Genomic DNA, 20,437 nt, shown 5'->3' with positions numbered 1-20,437 from the left:
TTTTGAGCTCCATTTCAATTTTCTGGGATCACCATCATATGCAAAGTCTACCATTGACTGGAACATTGTTATCTGGCAGAGGACTGTGATTATTCATTTTTTATAATCTTATTTTTAATTTTATATATTTAAGGTGTCAATATGATATGTGTATACATATACATAGTGAAATGATTACTATAGTCAAGCAAATTAACATTATCATCTTCCTTAGTTATCTTTTTGGTAGGTGTGGTTATATTGTATAAAATCTAGTTTCTAAGCAAAATTTTAGCATAAAAATAATACTGTTAACTATAGTCTTCAAGTTGAACATTTGCTGTCTAGACTTATTCATCTTATACAGTGTAAATTTGAACCTTTTGACCTACTTACTCCACATTTCCTCCAACCCACCCCTACTAATTAGGAGATACTTCCATTTGTGACTACATGAATGAATACTGAAAGCATTATGGTAAGTGAAATAAGCCAAAGACAGAAAAATAAGCATCTTACGTGTGGAATACAAAAATGTCACTACATTCTTGGAATGCAGACAGAATCTTCAGACAGTTGTATAAGAGGGAAAACTATACAGGGAACTGCGTTTGGGCCTTTGAAAATTCATGTTTTACTCATTAAGATGGTACAAAAAACCAAGTAGATGATGGAAAACAGATCTGGTATTCTGGAAATTCTCTCTCTCTCTCTCTCTCTCTCTCTCTCTCTCTCTTTATCTCTCTCTCTCACACACACACACATACACACACACAAAATAAGTTTTACCTTTTTCATTTTATATTTACTCTTTTTAAAACCAGCAGTGTTATGGTTTAGATATGAGGTGTCTCCCAAAGGCTCACATGTGAGAAATGTGAGAGGGTTCAGAAGGGAAATGATGGGTTGTGAGAAGCTTAACCCAATCAGTCAATTAATCACCTGATGGAACTAATGGAGTGGTAACATAAGGTACATGGGGTGGGGCGGGAGGAGGTGGGGCATTGGGGAAGTGGCTTTGGGGAATATATTTGTACCTGGTGAATGGAGCTCTCTCTGCTTCCTGATTATCATGTGAGCTATTTCCTTCTGTCACACTCTTTCTCTACGATATCCTACCTCACCTTCTGTGAGATGGAGCCTGCTGTCTATGGACTGGGACCTCTGAAACTATGAGCCCCCTCAAAACATTTTTTCTCCTCTAAAATTGTTCTGGTCAGATCTTTTAATGACAGCAGTGAAAAAGGTGACTAAAACAAGTAGCAGCAGTGTAAGTCAATAATTCACAGATAAAAAGCTGCTAGGTCCAACTTCTGGTATAAACAAATAAAGCATATGTAGAGATTACCAACCTGAATCGCAAAAAGACTTTGAAAAACAGAAAGGTGAGTTCTTAAGAAATATATTTACTTGAGCAAAGAAGGACCCTGTAAAAACTCTTTTGAAATCAAAATGGGAGAGGAGCATAAGCCTGACCTCAAAAGAACAGTTAGCTGTCAGAGGGAAGAAGAATTTTGAGAGCAGTGTGGTGACTTTATGTTCTTGCCCTGATTGATCTCTAGGATTGAGGAAAGGGGGTTGACATTAATTTCTGCAAGAATGGTTTCAGTGCTCTCTCTGGAATGTGGAGTCATCTATAACAGTGTTTTGAAATCCTTCTAACAGGGACAGATAGCTTTGGCACCTATCTTCTCTTCCCATACCTTCCTTTCAGCTTCACTTCCCTTAGCAACTATGGATGCTTCAATGCACTTGTGTTGGTTCCCACTGGGGAAAAGTCACAGAAGCAATACCAGGAGGAATTGTTAAGGGAGTGAAGCCTTGGTTATTGTCATTAATGTAACTTCACTTGTCCAAAGAGTGAATAGCTCTGCATAACTATAAAAGCACTTTCTTCCATGTTCCTCTCCTGCTTTTTATTATGTATACATGCATGCATACATACATATACCAAAACATTCTCTCAAAATTCTGTAATTCTAATTCAGCACAGACTATTATTTTAGGTCAGATTCCTTAGAAGCTGAGCTCAAGATGAGAATTATTATGCAAATGAATTGAAAGAGTACTATCAGATTAAAACTTAAGAGGGCGAGAAAAGTGAGTAAGGATAAAGGAGGAAAGCAAAGGGGTGGGTTCAACTCACTGGTTTTCAAAATTTTGTACCTAGACCAATAGCACCAGCCTCAGAGATTGTGTTAAAATGCAAATTCTCAATCAACTGAATCAGAAACACTGAATGTGTGGCCCAGTAATATGTATTTTAAGAAGCCCATTAGGTGATTCTGATGCACACTAAAATTTGATAATCACTGGTAGAGCTAATGTTTGGCTTCAGCCTGTTTTTACCAAGAACCCTAGGGGCATGAAAGACACTGTTGACTTTTTTCCTTTCAGAGGCAATAGAAGCAGTGTTTATACTTCCTGTGAATTGGCTGTAGATTGCCCTGGAGATGAGGACATTGCCTCCTAGGCATTTCTGAGGGAGATGGATAATATGGACTGTTCTCAAGGGAAGGAGGCTATGATAGACTTCTGGTACAAAGAACCTAACAGAGGCACTAACAGCATCTACTACAACTGTATGTTCTCCTGTTTCAGTAAGCATTTCATCACTGTGACCAAAATACCTGAAAAGAACAACTTAGAGGAGGAAAATTTTATTTTAGCTCACAATTTCAGAGGTTCAGTTCATGATTATTGACTCCATAATTCTGGGCATGAGGTGAGCAGAACATCATGGTAGAAGGGTGTGGCAGAGAGAAGCAGCTCAAGACATGGTAACAAGGAAGAAAAATGAGAGCACTACTCACCAGGGACAAAATTTAAACCCAAAACTCATGTTCCCAGTGATGCACTTTCTCTAGTTACACCCTACCTGCCTACAGTTACCATCCAGTTAATCCATTTCAGTGGATTCATTCACTGATTAGGTTGTTACAGCTCTCATTATCCAATTATCTTACCTCTGCACATTCTGACAGTATTTCACACATGAGTTTGGGGGAACAACTCATAACTGAACTGTAACACCTCCCTCTAATTTAGTGTGGAAAGAAAAGGTTTTGTCAAAAGAAGAAAAGTTTATGTATTGAGCAATCCCTCAGTGCTAAGGAAAAGAATTATCTTAAAATTTGGTTATTAGGGGAGAGGATATTAAGGAGGGCATGAAAATGATAATAGCAGTTCTCTGAAATCTGGGGGAAGCCTCATCGATTACCCAGATAAAAGGAACTTCCAGGAATAGGTCCCAAGTCTAAAGGGAGAAGACAGGTGGACTAAATAAAATTGGATCTAGCATAGTGCTCCATTTGGGAGCTACCATGGACAAAAAAAGCCACAAAACCCCCTATACCCTTATATTATGATCTGTGCTGTTACTGGGACATTCTCTTGCTTGCTTCTTCCTCTGCTAATGCTCTCTCTTGATACCTACAGCATGCCCACCCCCAAAGAGAGTTCAGCGTGTTGATCTCATCTGTCCTCAATCTGCTGTTGCAGCTGGATAAACTTCAAAGCCCGGGTCCTACTGGAAACCTTCCCTGAAGAAGGCTTATTGTCTTAAATTCATACATATTAGTGCCTGATTAATTTTAACTCTGAACATCAATGTATATTAATCTTGATCATCTACTAAATCTAGATGCTCTTTAAAGGCCAGGAGGAGAAAGATGGTGGAAGTGATGTCCTCACAACCAGAAAGGATGCAGTGAAGGAAAAGCAGAATTGAGAGGTGAGTGACAAAATAAATGCTCTAAGACTCAATATTACATAATCTGAGACCTGGGGAAACTGTAAGATAGATTATCAGAGTAGAAAACAAAATCAATCATCTTGCCCTGATTCCCCTCTTCCAACCCAAACTATGGTTGAGAAGTGGGAGGGGCAACAGAGGCAGCCAGGACATTCTCATTAGCTCACCCACTTGAGAATGTTTGGAAAGATAACAAAACTTAAAGTGTAACAGTAACAGAAGGCCTAAGCAGCATAAATAACTTAAAACCAAATTGTGAAAAGAAAGCTGAACCAGGGGTCCTCAGCCATCTGTGGAGCCCTCAGCAGACCCATTGCCCTCTTAAAGCAGCAGTCATCTTCCCATGCCCAGACAGCTGCAGATTAACACAGAGGGAAGTACCCTGCAGTGAGACATCTTAAAAATCGAGCCAGAAGAACTTCTAGAAAGATCACTACTAGCTGTAAATCACTGAACCTTCTTGCCTTTTCCATGAACCAAGGAGAATGGATCAGGCTGGGGGAGACCTATGTTGGGGAAATACCCTACTCAGCCTCTGTGACCCAGGCAAGGGTGAAAAGCTCTGCATAGCATCTGGTCAGTTGCTCAGAGGAAGGCAACAAGGAAGCACCTTGGGCTCCAAACAAAGGAAAGCAGGTTTACCAGACCCAGACCACCGACACTGGTGGGGAGGCACCACAGGAAGACTGGAGATAGTTCCCAGGATCAAAGAGTTCAGAAGACAGGGCATACAAAAGGGAAGTTGCCTGAATATTCAGTTATATAGAGACCCAGAGGGAAATTGCCCGAGGCTACTCAGCAGAAGGGGACTGATATCAGCTTTAACAGGTGCACAGACTGAACTGGGACCACAATGGTTAAGTGACAGGGAGTTGTTTGGATCCTTGTGGGAGCTTACATCAGATTTTATAAGCAGAGAAAAGCAACGCACACCCTTCACAACTTGGGGCATTGAGAACCAGAGTCTGAATGAACCACTGGAGATATTGTACTGTCATACCTCAAAGAGAAAAGTCAGCTGGGTGAATTGCACACTGTGAATAGTCATCTGCAAGCCCTAGAGCTCACAAACCAGAATCTGCTGGTAAGAGGATCATAGAAAATAGGACATGAGTTTCTGTGCTCTATAACTTGAGAGAGATCCACAGTCAACGACTGATGGACATCTGATAAATGTCCAAATTTCAATTAAATACAAACCAAGATTCAACAAGGATTTTCTTCAACTGGACATACTGCCCTATAAACAACTCTAATATCAACTTTGATCATATAAATAACTCCTTCACTTGAATGATAATTGTTAACACAATAGCCAACATTGTATACCGTCAACCCATGTGAATATATTTATCACATGGTTTAAAGCATTAATTGGATGATTCCAATTAATGGATAATCTTCTTGTTTTACTAGCTCTGTTTTACACCAGCTTCTCTTATCCCTACCCATCTTTTTTCACTAACTGTTACAACTTCATATAACACCCATTCATCTATCTCTCCTTTCTACCTTGACGTATATTATCCTTTTATATCTCCTCTCTTTCTCTCTCTCTCTTTTCTTTCCTATTTGACCAATCTGTCTTCCTCCCTTCTTTTAGACCTCACCTAGGGGTATAGTAAGGTTACTAACTTTAGCATGGGACATATTCTAAATTGTGTGACTACAATTTAGGTCACAAAGCAAAGCATATCAAATAACAAAAATATAGAGATTATACCTTGCATTCTATCAGATCTTAATGGAATAAAGTAAAAAAAATGATAAGTAAAAAAATAGAAATTACTATAACAAATGGAAATTAAATAATAGACTTTTGAATGATGAATGAGTAGCAGAAGAAATAAGGGGAGAAATTTTTTAAAATACTTTAAGATAAAAGAGAATAGTAATAAAACATCAAAATCTCTGGGGCAGTGTAAAGGCAGTTCTAAGAGGGAAGTTCATAGCATTGAGCTCATACATTAAAAAGATAGAAAGATACCAAATAAATAATCTAATATTACATCCCAAGGTTCTAGAAAAAGAAGAACAAACTAACACCCAAATCAGTAGAAGATAGGAAATACTTAAAATTGGAGCCAAAAATCAATGAAATTTAGTTAAGAAAACAATACAAAAGATCAACAAAACAGCTGGTATTTTGAAAGGATAAACCAAACTGATAAACCTTAGCCAAACTAATCAAAATAAAGAGGAAAAAAAGAAACCCAAACCCCCAAAACTTCAATTTATCAAAATCTGAGATGAAAAAGAAATTATCACCACAGATATTTCTGAAATTCAGAGTATTATCAGAAACGATTTTGAAAATATATATTCTAATAAGCTAGGAAATCGTGAAGATATGGACAAATTTCTAGAGACATATGATCTACCCAAATGAAACTAGGATATAAAAAACAAACATATTCATTTCATGTAATGAAATTAAGGCAGCCATTAAAAGCCTCCCAACAAAAAAAACCAAGAACAGGATGAATTCTCAGCTGAGTTCTATCAGATCTTTAAAGAATCACTAATACCAACCCTCCTCAATTATCCATGAAATAGAAAAGGAGAGAACCCCTCTAAACTCATATGGCAAAGACAAAGACATACCAAGGGGGGAAAAAAAACTTCAGACCAATATCCTTGATGAATATAAATGCAAAAATTTTGAATAAAATATTGGCAAACCTCATACACAAAGCATTGAAAAGGTAGTGCACCATGATTAAGTGGGTTTCATCCCAGGGATACAAGGTTGGTTCATGTTTCAACATACGCATAACAATTAATGTCATTCACCACATAAATAGACTCAAGGACAGAATTATGTGATTATCTTCATAGAAGCAGAAAAGATATCTGACAATGTACAACACCCACTTATGTGTAAAACACTAGAAAAAGTAAAGAGAAAAGGAACTTACCTCAACATTGTAAAGGTTATATATGACAAACACAGGGCCAACATTATTCTGAATGGAGAAAAGCTGAAAGCATTTTGTCTAAAGATAGGAATAAGACAAGGATGCACACTTTCACCAGACCTATTCAACATAGTCCTTGAAACTCTAGCTAGAGTAATCAGGCAAGAGAAGGAAAAAAGAAGATCTGAAATTATCTCTGTTTGATGATGACATGATCCCATATTTAGGAAACCCAAATAATTTTACTAGAAGACTTCTAGAGCTCATGAACGAATTCAGCAAAGTAGCCTTTTTAACAAACGATTCTGGGAAAACTGGAAATCCATATGTAGTAGAATGAAATGTAACCCCTGTCTCTCACCCTATACAAAACTCCATTCAAAGTGAATCAAAGACCTAGAAATTGGGCCAGAAACCATGCAAGTGTTAGAGAATATGTAGGACAACATGTCAGGTCAGTAAATGGCTTCCTAACAAGACTTCGAAAGAACAAGAGTAAAATAAAAAAAATCAATAAATGGGATGCCATCAAATTTAAAAGATTTTACACAGCAAAGGGATCAAGAATATGAAGAAAGTGCCTACAGAATGGAAGAAAATCTTTGCCACCTGGTTCTCATTGCATTAATATCCAGTATATACAGAGACCTCCAAAGACTTGACACCAAAAATCCAAATAATCTGACCAATAAATGGACAAAAGAACTAGATGGAGACTTCTCAGAAGATGAAATATGAATTGTCAACAAATAAATGAAATATATTCAGCATCTGTAGCAATTAGAGAAATGCAAATTAAAACTATATCAAGATTTCATCTTATTCCAGTTAGAATGGCAATTACCAAGACTAAAAGTAAAAATAAATGTTTTGTGGGAATATGGGAAAAAAAGGTGCACTCATATGTTGTTGTTGGACTGTAAATTGTGCAACCACTCTGGAAACCAGTATGGAAGTTCCTCAACAAACTAGGAATCAACTACCACTTGACCTAATTTTCCTAGTCCTTGGTATATATCCAAAGGAGTTAAAATCAGCATACTACAGTGATGCCCCCACATCAGTGTTTATAGCTTCATAATTCACAATAGCTAAGCTATGGAGCCAGTCTAGGTGCCTTTCAACAGATGAATGAATAAAGAAAATGTGGAATATATATATCTCCAATGGAGTATTATTCAGTCATAAATAAGAATGACTTGGGCTGGGGTGGTAGCTCAGTAGTAGAGTGCTTGCTTAGCATGTGGGAGGCACTGGGTTTGATTCTCGGCACCACATATAAATAAATAAATAAATAAATAAATAAATAAATAAATAAATAAAATGAAACTACATTGATAACTTAAAAATAATTTTAAAAAAGAAGAATGGCTTTATGGTATTTTCTGAGAAATGGATGGAACTGGAGACTATCATGGTATGTGAACTAAGTCAGTCCCCAAAAGCCAAAGGTTGAACGTTTTTCTCTGGTATGCAGAAGAGAATCCAACATAAGGGAGCAGGAGGTAGAAGAAAAAGCAGTGAGTAGACAAAGGGGAATAAACGGAAGGGAACAGAGATGGGATAGGAAAGGACAGTGGAATGAACCTGACATATGATTCCTGTGTATATACATATACGAATATACTACAGTGAACATGGTCATCATGTACATCCACAAGACATTAAAACAAACAAACAAACAAACAAAAACTGTGAATAAACCGTAGACAGATCAGTAGAGGGAAGGAAGCATGTGTGTGGAGGGGAAATTACTGTGAACTGAGTAAGAAAGTTATATTCCATGCTTTCATAATTATGTCAAAATTGATTCTATTGTCCTACATTACTAAAAGAACCAAGAAATAGGTTTCACTCAAAAAATAAAATAAAATAAAAGATAGGAGATTTTTCTTACATGTACCCTAAGTTTATATTCTCTTTGGAAACAAGCGTAGTGCTGGAAAAACAAGCAAACAAACAAATAAAGAAAACGAATTAAAAAAAATATTTCAAAGAATTGATTTCTTTGATTCTATCAGGAGTTTTTCACTTCGATTCTATCAGGAGTTTTTCACTTCTTTGGTTTAAAAAAAATAACCATACTGAAGCAACATATAAATATAAATCAACTGCAAATAGTACATACAGTAAAAACCTGAAGACTACTACCTGGTATTGTCTAAGCACACACAAAAGCAATGTTTTAACACTTATGTGAGACTTTGGGCCTCTTATATCTGACACCGTCCTTATATTTTAACACAATGCAATTTTCTTTCTTTCTCAGTTCCCCAATGCTGTTGTATTGTACAGTGCTTAGGAAATTCATGGATCATACATAAATTGTTATAGCAGAGTTTTGTGTTCAACATGAGTTTGTTTCAGATCTGCAAACACATAAGTACACTACAAATTATTATCAGAAGTGTCCAAAGCGTAAGACTTTTAATTCCCATTAATACTAAATGGAATTGTGTATGTAGCATTAAACTGCTGAAAATTTGATCTGGAAAAAAGCTGGCAACAGGTCCAAACACCAAGAGGTCCACAAGCCAGCTGAATCTCTGAGTCATCTCAGGCCTCATCAGGCAGAGCTGATGGATGGATTTTCATGTTTATGAGGAGGATGCTAGAGGGTAATGCGGCTTTCAGACAATTGAAATGCAAAGACTGTCACAAATCATAAAAGGCCAGTGGTGTCATTTTGTTAGCATTGAGATCACAGAGGCCAAGTCTGAGCTGCAATCATTTATACAGAAACCACTTCTCTTTATCTTGAGGTCCTTCCCATCTCTTTTAGGAGAAAGAAAAATCTTTTATTTTGTTTTTAAATACAAACTCAAATCTGCTGTGTTTTCACATAGTCGATTCTTAACTTTTTATTGCAAAGAGCAAACAAAATAAGACTTTGTTCTGACACAGAATAAAAGAGATATCTTCTCTTCAGTGAAAATTGCATCAATTCAAAAGCAGACAAGGGAATCATCTAGCTAGAAAACAAAGTGAGTTGTTCAAGAAGGGAACAATACAGTGTATTTTATTCTATTAATTGGTTAGTATATTTCATATGGATTGGAGCCAGCTTGAAGGAAAGAACTGTCCCCAGGGTTTTTGTAAATTAACAAACAATATTACATATTAATAATTTCAGTACTAATTAACTATTTTTTGCTGTTTGATTTATTGATTGCTTTGTTTTGACCTTGAGTGGTAATTCCTTGCTTTATCCCCCTGTATAGTTTGATACATTTTAAGTATGAATTTAATAATAGTAATTTAGTATATTTTATGTTATCCTTATGCTTCTATTCAAGGCTAGTTCTTGAATTCAGTTTGTGCCCATTCCACTTTAATGAATTTAATGATGAGAAGGTTTAATTAACAATGCTTTTAGGATATGTGCAAGATCACCACAAATTACTTCATACTTCATGAAACTTCACCACTTTTTAGAAACATTTAAAAAACTATTTTTTTCCTCAAGATAATACCGGTGCTCTGTAACATGTGAAAAACATAAAAATTATTATTGTTGTTGTTGTTGTTATTTTACTTTAGAGGAATCAGGCAGCATTTCTCCATAAGACAATTTTAGTGTATATTCTTTTGGCAATACGTAAACACTAAAGTCTCAAAATCCTAACCATCTATCCAAATTTCAGGTTTTGTTTTCTTAGCAAATGTTACAAAAGCAGATAGAATATTTGAATTTGGATTTGAAGCAAAGAAAACTTCAGTAAAAGTAAGTCACTTTAAACTCTACCATTTACATCCCATGCTCTAAGAGCCATCCTCTAGAGAAAAGACATGGGGAGAGAAGAAAGGAAGGAAGGAAAGAGTGGAAGGAGTTGATCAAAAGAAAAATTAAAGGGGGAAGATGGAGAAAGTTATTAGAAGGATAATTTTATATAGGCTAGATATAAAAATCATAGTATTAACAAAAGGATTATTTGTAATTCAAATTAGAATTCAGAAATGAATTGACTGCTTCATGCTTATTCAACGAAACTGATATCATTTTCATCTCTACACTCATTCAAAAAGGTAATTGATTTCTAGTGTACTTAAAGTTTTCTTTTTTTGTAAAGACTTTTTCTCTCCTCCAGAACTCTGAAAGATTGATATTTTCTCTCTCTTCCCCTCTTCCTCTTTTGGCATGTAATGTTAGAGAAATACCATGGCATTTTTTTTTTCTCTCCTGTTTGAGAGAACTGATACTTAAGACTTGTAGTAACCAACAGGAGAGAAAATAAGGGAAAATACAGGATTTACACGATTACTAAATAAACCATGGTTAATGTCTTAGTCTAGGCCATTTGGCTTCTTTGGGTAAAATTCTATTTGTAACTGACCAAAAAAAGGGAATTACTTTTCTGTAAGAATACAATAGACAATCTTGTGAACATGCAAAGATGAGATATAAAATTAGATGATCTCATAGAGAAAAAATTAGAAACTTGGGAAATAAAGTTTTAATTTCTCTTTCTTTCTCTTTCCATATAGTACTTTCATCTCCAATGGTATATTATGGGAGAGGACTTAAGGTTTTCTTTGTCAAATGTACCAAATGGCCTTGTACATAGTTAGGCTAGATAAAAGAGTTGCTGGACATTTGAAAAACAAGCATCTGATGTTTTTTTGTACTGTGTCAGTTTAGATAGACTAGAACTATGTTTCCTAAATTATCCCTCCCTGTAAATTTCTAGGTTAAGTTTGTAATATTTATTTAAAAAATCCCTTTTTATTGGGTCAGATCCAAATAAAATTTTATTCCAATGAAGCACAATGTCCTGGACTAAAACCCGTTATTCTATATATTGTGTGAGATTTGGGAGGCAAGAAGTGAAATAGTAGCCCTTTTGCTTTTAAGCTGATTCAAGGCATCAGCTTGGATGGTGCAGATTAATTCTTATTTATTGCTTATTTATTCTCTCACCTTGCTGGCCAAACCCAGGAGTAGTTCAGCATTTACCTGGATCCCTTTGGAAGTTGCTGAGTCCAGGATGAAGCTTGAAGGCAGTTCTGTGGCAAAAGACTTTTTTGGGGTATCATGTTCTTGAGGTTGGACTTGGGTTTTGATTGGTCTTCATGGGTTCTGCTTTGTCCTGCCTCCTCCCCCTTCACTCCAAACACACGGTTTAATTCTAGCTTTGCTCCCTGAGACCTTGATCCTGCTGACTGATAGTGATTTCAGGCCCAGCATAGACACAATGAGAATAGTATTATATTGACTTCTTCATCGGTTACACCAACAGTATGAGATCCAATCCCTGTAATAAATCCTTTATTCCATACCATTATAGTGAGGGTGCCTCCCTGATCAAAACTTATCAGAATATGAGCTGGGGTTGTGGCTCAGTGATAGAGCGCTTGCCTAGCACACGTGAGGCCCTGGGTTTGATCCTCAGCACGACATAAAAATGAAGTAAAGATATTGTGTTCACCTGCAAAATATGTGAGTTCCCCAGGCACCAATTTTCTCCTTCCAAGAAACACAGAAAGATCCAGATGANATATATATATATATATATATATATATATATATATATATATATATATATATCTTATCAGAAATAAAATTTATGGATGATTTATGGGAATTGATTTTGTGTTTTCTGTAACTTTTTTGATCTAATTAGATAGAATTGCATTGATGAAGCTGTTGCCACTGACAGAGAGGACACAGAGTTTATGTCAAGCAGTGACAAAAAATTTCTTACAATGAAATCTGTAGACTAATGAAGTGCCCACAGAAGGAAAATCTGGGTTGCTGGGTGTTTACTGCCATTTCTTTTTCATTAAAGAAAAAGAAAAAGAATAATGATGATTTCATTTGGTTAATTTTAAATGTGCTGGAGCATTAGGAAAATAAAATGGTCAGCTCAAGGCCTTCAGTTTCCATGACAGAGAACAGGTAAAGAAACAGGTAATTCTTGTGACTACTCTTTTTGGAGTTGTAGATACAAAATTTAAAAAAAATATGAAAACCAAATTCAAAGTCTGTAAGTAAATGGATTTGATTCAAGCAAATTGAATTATTTATAGTTTCACAGTATACCTTATGTTAGATTTAGTTTTTGATTGAGAAGGGGTTGTACCTTGAAAGCTGGGGATGTGTCATCAAATCTCAAGTTAGGGATCTCAAGCCCTTAAATTCTGCACACTTCATCAATAGATGGAACTCTTCCTCCCTGATGAGGAGGAAGTTTCCCCTTCTCTAGAGAATTTTAATAGTTTTGCAAGAGACCCATAGTTGACTGTTCATTCTTCTTAGGACCTATTTTCACTAGCTGTAACTCTTTCTAGAATTACATGTAGATTTAGGAATTTTCAGAACCCTAAAGTTAAATCACAGGGCTCATTAGTTGCATGAAGTTCTTTCTAGAAAACTACTCTGTTGATAAACATCTTCTGGGCTGCTACTCAGTCTTTGTAGAATTGAGGGTTTTACTGGGGACACTTATGTTATGATGTGACCTGAACTGTGAGCCAGGGATTAGATGTTTCCTGATGTATCAAATCTTAAAGTTGGACATGCATAGAAGCAGAATATCATTCAGCTGTGGTAGGTAGGAAATGGACCTCAAGAGGGTCAAAAGTCAAAAATAAGTTACACTAGCAAGTGGTGCAGGTGCTCATGGCTCCCTTCCTCTACACTAATTTCTTGTCTTACAAATGACCTCTATATTTGCTTGCCTAAGTAACCTCAAAGAAACTTCTCTGAGATCCACTATTAAGGAAAAAAGGAATTTGGAACTCATTGACAAATGGTTCCGCCTCACTTTCTGACATTACCCCACAGAGGATGGCAACAACATTGTAATCCCATCTATGGGTGATGCTGAAGAAGAGTGGCTAAGGAAAAACCTCCCAGTGAGTAGAATTACAAATATCATAATTTATTGTTCATTTTGTACTGAAGGACACGTGGCTGGAAATATTACTAAGGTGTAGATAGAAGCTGATTCACAGGCAGAAAGTAATGGTTTTGATGGATACTCAGGGTCTTGAAAAGGAATATAACTGGAAATTTAGAAATAAGGAATTAGGGCAGAAATATTGAAAAGATCTCTATGAATGAAGACAAAAAAAGACAAGTTATGTGTGTTTGATGTAAACAATCATCAGAGAGCAAATTAGGAGAGAAAAATCTTAATCTGGTATAAAAGATGATAAAATCTTTTTTTTTTTTGGTACCAGGAATAACTTCAAGGGTGCTTAACCATTGAGCAACATCCCCAGCCCTTTTTAACTGTTTTTTTATTTTGAGACAGCGTCTTGCCAAGTTGCTTAGGGCCTCACTGATTGGCCTAGGCTGACCTTGAACTTGCAATCCTCCTGTCTTAGCCTCCCAAGCTGCTGGGATTGATGATCAATTCTTTAGATCCAAGTCAGTTCCTTTTCCTTGATATCTATCCTTGCCCAGTGGGCTTGTAAACCAAGTGGCCAAGGTAGCATGGTTAGAGGTTATGCGTGGACTAAGCAGCATGGGATTTCACTCTTCAAAGTTAATCTGGTCACAGCCACTATTGAGAGCTCAATATGCCAGCATCAGAATCTAACGTTGAGTCTCCAATATGGCATTTTTCCTGGGGTCATTAGCCATCTACTTGGCGATAAGTTGATTTTGTTGGGTCATTTTCATCCTGGAAGGGCCAAGAATTAGTTTCTAGCTGGAATAAACACTTTAGAATAAATTTACTTTCCTAAACTACAAGGCTTCTCTCAAAACCACCATCAGTGCATTTACAGGATACTTCACTCACCATTATAGTATTCCAAAGAGCAATGCTTTTGACAAAAATCCTATTTAACGGTATATTAAATGTACAGGTTCATAGGTATGGAATTCACTAATCTTAACATGGTACTCACAATTCTGAAACAGCTTGAAAATTTACAGTGCCAGACAAATAATATCTTAAAGGTTTGAGTAATGTCCTACAGAATATGATATATGCTTTAAATTGGTGACCGGTATGAAGCTGTTTCTTCCATATCTAAAGATTATATAGTCTTTATAGGCACGGTTTCTCTATTTCCCCTAATGATCAACTAATGAAATTTTTTTTTCTTTCCTTGCAATGGTTTTCTCCAATGCTTCCTCAAGGGATCATTTTAGATCCCTCAGGTCAATGAAAAGAGACAAAGAGAAGAGATACTATCCTGACTGGAGTGATTAATCCATACTGTCAAGGGGAAATTGAATTGCTACTAAATGTGGAGTTAAGGAGGGGTATGTTTGGAATATAGGAGAGCCTCTCTAGTAACTTTTATTACTTCCACATCTTATGGCAAATAGAAATCACTAACAACCTAATACAGGCAGGACTGTGATTGGTCTGGACATTACTATAATGAAGTTGAGTTCTACAATGAGGCAGAAAATCATGGCCAGTTCTGATAGTTATTGAAAGCAAAGATAACATAGAATAAGGAGTGGAGAAGTTTATAAATACCAGTCATAACCATGTGACCAATCAGAGATATAGGACTATTATTATTATTGTTGTTTCTTTATTTTAAAAGAAATATGTTCACATTTATTTTAGGCAATTCTTTTATTTGTTTCAATTTTATTCCCCTACTAGGTAATATACCATATATTAATAATGACTAAGATTGGGATATCTAAAGGAATGGGTGTGACCTACCTTGAAGAAAAGTCAACAATCTCTCAGATTTTGTTCAATCAAGGGATTCAATTCCTCATTCGGTGGAGTTGTGTTTTTATTTTATGATGGGTGGTTGCATCAAGTTAGGCAGGCACATAATTTTACTAATGCCTTTATTTTGAAATTAGTTATAAAGATGTTTGCATGGATGTTAATTTGACAAAAATGAACTCTAGTTATTTTATACTGTGTCAGCTTAGTTAAGCCAAAACTTTCCCTAGAATCCCCTTCTCTTCATGGCTTCAAGTTTATGTTGGTCAAAAGAAAAATCTACATGAGTTCAGAGGTAGAAGTGAGGCATCATCTTTCATTATATGCTGAAGATTATTATAGGATACCAGTCATCACTGCAGCTTGTGCAATTTATCATGGAGTTGCTGACTGACCTTTTGGTGTGGGATAGCAGCCAAGCCTGCAGCTCCTTCTGCTTCCATCAAATCATCTCCTTCCACTTCTCTTAACCTTGGATTATGTCCCCGTGTAGCTTCATAATAAAGTCTCTAGTTTTGGGGCAGATTACCTAGATCATCATGATTGGAAGTGGTTTCTGTTTGTCCTATGGTTACCAATTTGTTACTACTTTCCACCACTTCAGGTCCAGTTTTTTCTCCTGCCTGCTGTCTCTTGTGATCTACAGTCCCAACTCGAACCCATCACTATATGTAGAGGCAAATGTCTTCCATGAGCTATGTAAGATCTAATCCTTATAATAATTCTCTTATTTCATATCACCTATTGTAGCTCTGCTTCTTCAATAGAACACTAACTGAAAAAGTCCATGAAAGACAATTTCTAATAAAGAATTTTAAGATAGGAATTTCCCAATATAGTTATTGCTAATTTACTTTATGTAGTCATATTGTACTGGGAGTTTCCCAATGGATGAATTTTCTCAATTTTTAATATCTAGGAGCAAAATTTAATGTGTTTCATCAACTGCCAGAGCTATTGCAGTGGACATCTCTAGATTATAGGAGAGTTATGAGGTCAGGCCTTTTTGTGTCTTCAGTAAGATTGCTGACTTGGTTAAGTCCAGAAATCCATGATGTGTCTGGAAAAGAGCATATGCCTTCACATCTGCTGTTTTCTGCTTGAGAGAACTCATAATCCCATGCTGTTTTGTTGGTTAAAAATATCCTACTTTAAACACAGATAGTGAGGAAAGTGACCAAATTGTCCTGTTTGACTGCTGTATCCAAAATAAATTGGTTTCTATGCTAAAAGTCTAAGATTTGAGAGTTGGTTTAGGGAACTATTTCTATAGGAAAAGTGGGGCCCTCCTTTCGAATGAAATAAAAAACTGAAGGAAATTACTTATGAAGGAAGAACATATAATGCTCATTAAAAGGAGAATTGACAAAAGAAATAGCTGGTTTTAATTCTCTCAATTTAGTAATTATATTTCCTCTCTTGTATGTGAAAGTTGAACACCAAATGCAGAAACGGAGAGGGACTACCTCCTGTTCCCTTTTATAATCACCCAAATTTGTATTATTGGAATTCTCCAACACTGTAAACTCTACTGCATGAGAAGTGACATCTCATCTGGATCTTTCTGTGTTTCTTGGAAGGAGAAAATTGGTGCCTGGGGAACTCACATATTTTGCAAGTAAACACCAATCTGCTCTACTCTAGAAACTTGAAGTTTACACAGAGTATAATTTTTCAAAATATAGATATTAAAACTTGAAATGGTCATTATCAGAGAAACTAGTACTTCCTTGAAAAGTAATTCCAAGACCCACTGTAAGTAGCAGAGTGTTTTGCTACTTTCATCACTTTCACCCTCTTTCCAGAATTAGAAGCTGGAAATATTCAACCAAACTTGTGAAGACAAACCTACTTAGAATGTGAATTCAGTGTGTTTTGTACAAAGAAAGTAACAGGTAATTAAATTATATTTTAAGTGTTAAATGCACTAGAGAGTTTATTATTTTTTGTCTCCTCCCATAATAAATGTGATTGTTTGTTACCTCCACATAAATACGTGCATCTAAAGGAAATTCCCTTCTATGGGATGATTTTCATAGATTTGAAAATTTTCTTTTAAACATGTGAGATATTAACGCAGCTACAATTCAAGCACAATGTTAACAGTGATGTTCAATTGAATGTACTTCTCCTCCACCTCTCCACACACTCCCACACTAAAATCTCCACAGAATGAGAAAGGCATTTGTAGCTAAGGAAACTCATTTCTCATAATGGAAAATCTAAGTAGAGCTTACAATGAGGAATGGTGAAACCTGCATGTAATATTATACTTAAATTCTTGTGCTGATAGGGCTCTTTTAGTTTACAAAATAAAAGATCAATAATGTCAGGTATTTAAAGCCAAATTATAATATGTATATTGAGTCATTTTTATGATACACAGACTAGAAACCACAATTTCTAGTTCCATCTGAGTTCAGTTCTCAGTTCTCCATCAACTTATTGTGTCCCCTTGGCAAAGTTTATTAACTTTATGGTTTTCCATCATCTGTTACATGGGAATAAAGTATTTGACAAAATTCAATGACTCTGTGAAGCAAAACCAGGTCCTATTTGTGGCATATCATCAGATCTTACAGGATGAAAGCACTCCAAAGCCTTGGGTTTTATAATACCTTTTTTTTTTTTTTGCAAGAAGGAGCAGATGCTGATATTTCTCTAGACTAAAACAATGAAAGTGGATCTATAAAAGCTTTCTTTATTACCAAGATAAATTTCTAGACATTTCATCCTCATGTCCCCACAAAAATTGGTACTGTTTGGTTATACCATTGACAGATACTTTTTTTCTACAGGAACACTTGCAAACTGATTATTTTAAAAAGTCAAGAATATGATTTATTTCTAGAATTATTTCAGTATAATTCTTTGCACTTTAGACAGGAATAAGAAATAACAACTCCCAGAAAAACTTGCTGGGTACATAGTCCTTGGCTTCAAGGAAGGCAAGTGAAAACTATGGTCAGTTCATCTCCAAGAAAAAAAGGAAAAATAAATATAACCTAACACAAATTTTCTGTGTTCGTTCAATATTTTTAAAAAGGCATTATTAAAAGAATTCTTACTTTGTTTTTACATTAAATGCTTTACAAAATTATGTGTGGGAGAAATCAGAAGAGAGAAATTGCTTGTAGTTTCCATGAGCAAGCTAACTGCTTTTTTGAAATGTGGCAGGTAATTGGAACTCTTGAAAATACTCTCCATTTTCACTTCAGATTAAAAAGATAGCTTTTAGAATCATGGCATTATCTCAGACAGATGCAGCATGACCAATATCCAGCTTGAAACAATAGGATCTTCAATTCCAGGGCATTTAATTTATGTCTTCTTTTCATGTGAATTATTTTTGAAAATGTGGCAAGCAATAAGTATCTAACTTTGGCTGTTTCTATCAGGGAAGTATTATAAATTTTAACTATACAATATTTACATCATCTCCTTTTCCAATAAAAAGTTCAAAATTAAATGCTTCAACTTGCAATCTCATATTGATATCATGACTGCATTAAATCCATCATTAGTGAGCTTTCTGTTATCCCCAGGAAATTTAATTGAAGGTATTTTCATTTCAATGGAGAACGTGTTACTTATTGCCCCCCCTCCAAAAAAAAAAAAAAGATTACTCAATATCAGAGTAATGATTTGACCAGTGTGACTGCCTCAAAAGATATATGGATTAAGGTAAAAGACAGTCAACAAATGTTCATTGGACACCTCTTGTATGCAGTATACAGTTTTTTCTAGTCAATACAAATAATGTAAAAAGTATGCACTATATATGTCTATGAAAACTACTCTTTTTTATAGAAAATCCTCCATGATTAATATCTTATTATCTGATTTTCTTATTACACACACATACATCAGCCCTCAGCATAAACTTCTCACACTACTTCTACCCTTCTTACTATAAACCACTATTGTAATCCCAGCAGCAAACCACTGTATTCCAAGCAAGCTCTAATCTGCTTCAGGAGTAGGATTCACTGGGGGAAATCATTCTGCCCTTAGCAGAAACCAATCATTGATATAGAAGAAATAGTAAATTTTGATTTCCCCATCTCTCTTCTAGTCAGGAATTTAGAAATGCTCTATTTTATTTAATGAGAAGAAAGGAGGGGAGCTTATTCTTCTGTCCCCAATTGAGTGCCACACTAATTTGCTGCAATGTCCATTTTTATCACCTATGTTACATTATAGCACATTTATCAATAATTTTCTAAACATTAATTCTCTAAAAAAACAAGAAGGACTTGTGGAATTTCAGAGAAAGTTCGATGGAGTTTTATATCTTCATTGTTAGTTTCTACAATGGGATAGATATGGTAGACTCCATTATTTTTGTGTCTTTAGCTTTTGTCCTTTAATGATAGCTTCCAGTGCAGATGTCCCTTCAATGCGTGGCAAGGGCTCCAGTGAATCATTCAAATATTTAGGTCATTCTTTGCAGTTTTGATAAGAAAAGACAGATAACATTAATTTCATAGACTTAAAAGCAGAACTTCAATAACATAAGCGTAGTAAATGAACAATTTTTTTTCCACTTTTGCAAGATATGCTTTTAGAATAAGGTTCACTAGTTCGTGAAGAAAGAAATACGATGAATAATTTTCCAAAGGAAATGAAAAAAAAATTGTATGATTTATGTCACTACAATAGAAAAAACAGCAACACACCTTTCAATTATTTTTCCTGTTTTAAAAAATTGCGAAATATAAAACTATCACAGAGAAATATTTCAACCCCTTAAGGTTTGTAATAAATAGAACAGTCATGGAACTTAAGAGACTTATGACTTTTGTTTTTTTCTGTCCTGGTGACCTATATGAGTTATAAATTTCCTATGACAGAGAAAAATCCAATTAACCCTTTGTAACAAAGATGAGATTGTCTCTTCGGTGTCACAAAGGTGAGCCCTGCAACTATCAAGTAGCCAAATAAAGCATTTTAGCATTTTGTTAGTATTCACTTTTTTTGTCTAGATTATTTTGTTATCTAATTTATAATATTTATGAACACAAAGCTCTTCCAAGGCTATAACTGTAAGAAACAAATAAGTCCAGTACTTCATCATGTCAACTGCTCGCTATTAATAAGTTCTCCGTGACACATTCAAAAAGTTAAAAAAAAAGTTG

This window comes from Marmota marmota, unplaced genomic scaffold (genome assembly GCF_001458135.2).
Source record: "Marmota marmota marmota unplaced genomic scaffold, marMar, whole genome shotgun sequence".
Classification (NCBI taxonomy): Eukaryota; Metazoa; Chordata; class Mammalia; order Rodentia; family Sciuridae; genus Marmota; species Marmota marmota.
The sequence above is the reverse complement of the archived record's forward strand: the minus strand, read 5'-3'. Positions refer to the sequence as shown.